This window comes from Salmo trutta, chromosome 16 (genome assembly GCF_901001165.1).
Source record: "Salmo trutta chromosome 16, fSalTru1.1, whole genome shotgun sequence".
In the NCBI taxonomy this organism is placed as follows: domain Eukaryota; kingdom Metazoa; phylum Chordata; class Actinopteri; order Salmoniformes; family Salmonidae; genus Salmo; species Salmo trutta.
The window spans coordinates 4,285,381-4,291,380 of record NC_042972.1 but is presented as its reverse complement, the minus strand read 5'-3'; the positions used below and the strand labels follow the sequence as shown (position 1 = coordinate 4,291,380).

At 43.1% G+C, this 6,000-nt stretch overlaps 1 protein-coding gene across 1 annotated transcript in view; it reads right to left on the bottom strand.

The window, feature by feature from the left end:
* Nucleotides 1–6,000, bottom strand: part of atp2b2 (ATPase plasma membrane Ca2+ transporting 2) — a gene marked incomplete in the record, with an annotated part of 168,049 nt that overhangs the window by 47,332 nt on the left and 114,717 nt on the right.

Genomic DNA, 6,000 nt, shown 5'->3' with positions numbered 1-6,000 from the left:
CACATTAAGGTGTTAGGAAAGGAAAGGTACACATGAAGGTGTTAGGAAAGGAAGGACAGGTACACATTAAGGTGTTAGGAAAGGAAGGACAGGTACACATTAAGGTGCTAGGAAAGGAAGGACAGGTACTCATTAAGGTGCTAGGAAAGGACAGGACAGGTACACATTAAGGTGTTAGGAAAGGAAAGGTACACATTAAGGTGTTAGGAAAGGACAGGACAGGTACACATTAAGGTGCAGTGTATAAAGTCAGAACATCTGCTGTCTCAGCCACTGCCTGTCACCAAGGGAGTACCCCAAGGCTCGATCCTAGGCCCCACGCTCTTCTCAATTAACATCAACAACAGAGCTAAAGCAGTAGGAAGCTCTCTCATCAATTTATATGCAGATGATACAGTCTTATACTCAGCCGGTCACTCCCCAGATGTTGTGTTAAATGCTGTACAACAAAGCTTTCTTAGTGTTCAACAAGCTTTCTCTGCCCTTAACCTTGTTCTGAACACCTCCAAAACAAAGGTCATGTGGTTTGGTAAGAAGAATGCCCCTCTCCCCACAGGTGTTATTACTACCTCTGAGGGTTTAGAGCTTGAGGTAGTCACCTCATACAAGTACTTGGGAGTATGGCTAGACGGTACACTGTCCTTCTCTCAGCACATATCAAACCTGCAGGCTAAAGTTAAATCTAGACTTGGTTTCCTCTATCGTAATCGCTCCTCTTTCACCCCAGCTGCAAAACTAACCCTGATTCAGATGACCATCCTACCCATACTAGATTACGGAGACATAATTTATAGATCAGCAGGTAAGGGTGCTCTCGAGTGGCTAGATGTTCTTTACCATTCGGCCATCAGATTTTCCACCAATGCTCCTTATAGGACACCACATCCTCTGTAAACTGGCCATCTCTGTATACCCGTCGCAAGACCCTTATTTATAAAACCCTCTTAGGCCTCACTCCCCCCTATCTGAGATATCTACTGCAGCCCTCATCCTCCACATTCAACACCCGTTCTGCCAGTCACATTCTGTTAAAGGTCCCCAAAGCACACACATCCCTGGGTCGCTCCTCTTTTCAGTTTGCTGCAGCTAGCGACTGGAACGAGCTGCAACAAACACTCAAACTGGACAGTTTTATCTCCATCTCTTCATTCAAAGACTCAATCATAGACACTCTTACTGACAGTTGTGGCTGCTTTGCGTGATGTATTGTTGTCTCTACCATCTTGCCCTTTGTGCTGTTGTCTGTGCCCAATAATGTTTGTACCCTGTTTTGTGCTGCTACCATGTTGTTGTCATGTTGTGTTGCTACCATGCTATGTTGTTGTCTTAGGTCTCTCTTTATGTAGTGTTGTGTTGTCTCTCGTGAAATGTGTTTTGTCCTATATTTATATTTTCTTTATTTTAAATGTTTTAATACTAAGCCCCCGTCCCCACAGGAGGCCTTTTGCCTTTTGCTAGGCCGTCATTGTAAATAAGAATTTGTTCTTAACTGACTTCCTTAGTTAAATAAAGGTTACATAAAAAATAAATAAATACTGTAGTATTGTTTTGCTTGTTGTTACCACATCCAGTACAACACATCACTAGTATGTATACAGTGGGTATGCGGTTGATATCCAGTGGGTATACGGTTGATATACAGTGGGTATACGGTTGATATCCAGTGGGTATACGGTTGATATACAGTGGCTATACGGTTGATATCCAGTGGGTATACGGTTGATATCCAGTGGGTATACGGTTGATATCCAGTGGTTATATGGTTGATATCCAGTGGGTATACGGTTGATATCCAGTGGGTATACGGTTGATAGCCAGTGGGTATACGGTTGATAGCCAGTGGGTATACGGTTGATATCCAGTGGGTATACGGTTGATATCCAGTGGGTATACGGTTGATATCCAGTGGGTATACGGTTGATATCCAGTGGGTATACGGTTGATATCCAGTGGGTATACGGTTGATATCCAGTGAGTATACGGTTGATATCCAGTGGGTATACGGTTGATATCCAGTGGGTATACGGTTGATATCCAGTGGGTATACGGTTGATATCCAGTGGTTATACGGTTGATATCCAGTGGGTATACGGTTGATATCCAGTGGTTATACGGTTGATATCCAGTGGGTATACGGTTGATATCCAGTGGGTATACGGTTGATATCCAGAGGGTATACGGTTGATATCCAGTGGGTATACGGTTGATATCCAGTGGGTATACGGTTGATATCCAGTGGGTATACGGTTGATATCCAGTGGTTATACGGTTGATATCCAGTGGGTATACGGTTGATATCCAGTGGTTATACGGTTGATATCCAGTGGGTATACGGTTGATATCCAGTGGGTATACGGTTGATATCCAGAGGGTATACGGTTGATATCCAGTGGGTATACGGTTGATATCCAGTGGGTATACGGTTGATATCCAGTGGGTATACGGTTGATATCCAGTGGGTATACGGTTGATATCCAGTGAGTATACGGTTGATATCCAGTGGGTATACGGTTGATATCCAGTGGGTATACGGTTGACATCCAGTGGGTATACGGTTGATATCCAGTGGGTATACGGTTGATATCCAGTGGGTATACGGTTGATATCCAGTTGATATCCAGTGGGTATACGGTTGATATCCAGTGAATGAACACTTACAGTATCAGTATGAATATATCTACATGCAGAGACACGGACAGAGTGGAATGCTGTATAGCTCAGTGATTTAGAGTACAGAGAGTCAGAGATGGTTTGATGCTGTATAGCTCAGTGATTTAGAGTACAGAGAGTCAGAGATGGTTTGATGCTGTATAGCTCAGTGATTTAGAGTACAGAGAGTCAGAGATGGTTTGATGCTGTATAGCTCAGTGATTTAGAGTACAGAGAGTCAGAGATGGTTTGATGCTGTATAGCTCAGTGATTTAGAGTACAGAGAGTCAGAGATGGTTTGATGCTGTATAGTTCAGTGATTTAGAGTACAGAGAGTCAGAGATGGTTTGATGCTGTATAGCTCAGTGATTTAGAGTACAGAGAGTCAGAGATGGTTTGATGCTGTATAGTTCAGTGATTTAGTGTACAGAGAGTCAGAGATGGTTTGATGCTGTATAGCTCAGTGATTTAGTGTACAGAGAGTCAGAGATGGTTTGATGCTGTATAGCTCAGTGATTTAGAGTACAGGGAGTCAGAGATGGTTTGATGCTGTATAGTTCAGTGATTTAGTGTACAGAGAGTCAGAGATGGTTTGATGCTGTATAGCTCAGTGATTTAGAGTACAGAGAGTCAGAGATGGTTTGATGCTGTATAGCTCAGTGATTTAGAGTACAGAGAGTCAGAGATGGTTTGATGCTGTATAGCTCAGTGATTTAGAGTACAGAGAGTCAGAGATGGTTTGATGCTGTATAGCTCAGTGATTTAGAGTACAGAGAGTCAGAGATGGTTTGATGCTGTATAGCTCAGTGATTTAGAGTACAGAGAGTCAGAGATGGTTTGATGCTGTATAGCTCAGTGATTTAGTGTACAGAGAGTCAGAGATGGTTTGATGCTGTATAGCTCAGTGATTTAGTGTACAGAGAGTCAGAGATGGTTTGATGCTGTATAGCTCAGTGATTTAGAGTACAGGGAGTCAGAGATGGTTTGATGCTGTATAGTTCAGTGATTTAGTGTACAGAGAGTCAGAGATGGTTTGATGCTGTATAGCTCAGTGATTTAGAGTACAGAGAGTCAGAGATGGTTTGATGCTGTATAGCTCAGTGATTTAGAGTACAGAGAGTCAGAGATGGTTTGATGCTGTATAGTTCAGTGATTTAGAGTACAGAGAGTCAGAGATGGTTTGATGCTGTATAGCTCAGTGATTTAGAGTACAGAGAGTCAGAGATGGTTTGATGCTGTATAGCTCAGTGATTTAGAGTACAGAGAGTCAGAGATGGTTTGATGCTGTATAGCTCAGTGATTTAGAGTACAGAGAGTCAGAGATGGTTTGATTCTGTATAGCTCAGTGATTTAGAGTACAGAGAGTCAGAGATGGTTTGATGCTGTATAGTTCAGTGATTTAGTGTACAGAGAGTCAGAGATGGTTTGATGCTGTATAGCTCAGTGATTTAGTGTACAGAGAGTCAGAGATGGTTTGATGCTGTATAGCTCAGTGATTTAGAGTACAGGGAGTCAGAGATGGTTTGATGCTGTATAGTTCAGTGATTTAGTGTACAGAGAGTCAGAGATGGTTTGATGCTGTATAGCTCAGTGATTTAGAGTACAGAGAGTCAGAGATGGTTTGATGCTGTATAGCTCAGTGATTTAGAGTACAGAGAGTCAGAGATGGTTTGATGCTGTATAGCTCAGTGATTTAGAGTACAGAGAGTCAGAGATGGTTTGATGCTGTATAGCTCAGTGATTTAGAGTACAGAGAGTCAGAGATGGTTTGATGCTGTATAGCTCAGTGATTTAGAGTACAGAGAGTCAGAGATGGTTTGATGCTGTATAGCTCAGTGATTTAGAGTACAGAGACTCAGAGATGGTTTGATGCTGTATAGTTCAGTGATTTAGAGTACAGAGAGTCAGAGATGGTTTGATGCTGTATAGCTCAGTGATTTAGAGTACAGGGAGTCAGAGATGGTTTGATGCTGTATAGCTCAGTGATTTAGAGTACAGAGAGTCAGAGATGGTTTGATGCTGTATAGCTCAGTGATTTAGAGTACAGAGAGTCAGAGATGGTTTGATGCTGTATAGCTCAGTGATTTAGAGTACAGAGAGTCAGAGATGGTTTGATTCTGTATAGCTCAGTGATTTAGAGTACAGAGAGTCAGAGATGGTTTGATGCTGTATAGTTCAGTGATTTAGTGTACAAAGAGTCAGAGATGGTTTGATGCTGTATAGCTCAGTGATTTAGTGTACAGAGAGTCAGAGATGGTTTGATGCTGTATAGCTCAGTGATTTAGAGTACAGAGAGTCAGAGATGGTTTGATGCTGTATAGCTCAGTGATTTAGAGTACAGAGAGTCAGAGATGGTTTGATGCTGTATAGCTCAGTGATTTAGTGTACAGAGAGTCAGAGATGGTTTGATGCTGTATAGCTCAGTGATTTAGTGTACAGAGAGTCAGAGATGGTTTGATGCTGTATAGCTCAGTGATTTAGTGTACAGAGAGTCAGAGATGGTTTGATGCTGTATAGCTCAGTGATTTAGAGTACAGGGAGTCAGAGATGGTTTGATGCTGTATAGCTTTTAACATCTTGACCATGTTCTGTTATAATATCCACCCGGCACAGCCAGAAGAGGACTGGCCACCCCTCATAGCCTGGTTCCTCTCTAGGTTTCTTCCTAGGTTTTTTGCCTTTCTAGGGAGTTTTTCCTGGGGAGTTTTTCCTAGCCACCGTGCTTCTTTCACATGCATTGCTTGCTGTTTGGGGTTTTAGGCTGGGTTTCTGTACAGCACTTTGAGATTTCAGCTGATATACGAAGGTCTATATAAATAAATTTGATTTGATTTGATTTGAGCTCAGTGATTTAGAGTACAGAGAGTCAGAGATGGTTTGATGCTGTCTGCAGCATAGAGTGTATAGTATTTTAGTCGCTATGGGCCAGATGGCCGGTTGGTGCGGCCCACAGACCTATTCAGGTGGCGGGAGAGTTTGATCATTATTGACCTGAACCAGAAGGAGGAGGAGGGGAGGGTGACCAGGGTGGGAGGGATCGGCGATAGTCTTTCCTGCTTCCTTGCCCCTGGAGTTGTGTAAGGACCACGGTGGAGGGCAGGCAGGTGGCAGCCGATGAATCTCTCCGCAGACCGGAGACAATGTGTTGCAGTTTGCCCTCGCAGACCCAAACCAGACGGTAATGGAGGAAGTGAGAATGGACTCAAACGATCAGGATTGACTGGGAGATGTAGTTTTTTTCAGCTCCTTCACGTAGTACATCGTCTGGTGAGCCTTCTGGGTGACCGCTGGGATGTTGTCCTCCCAGTAGAGACTGGGATGTTGTCCTCCCACTAGAGTCTGGGATGTTGT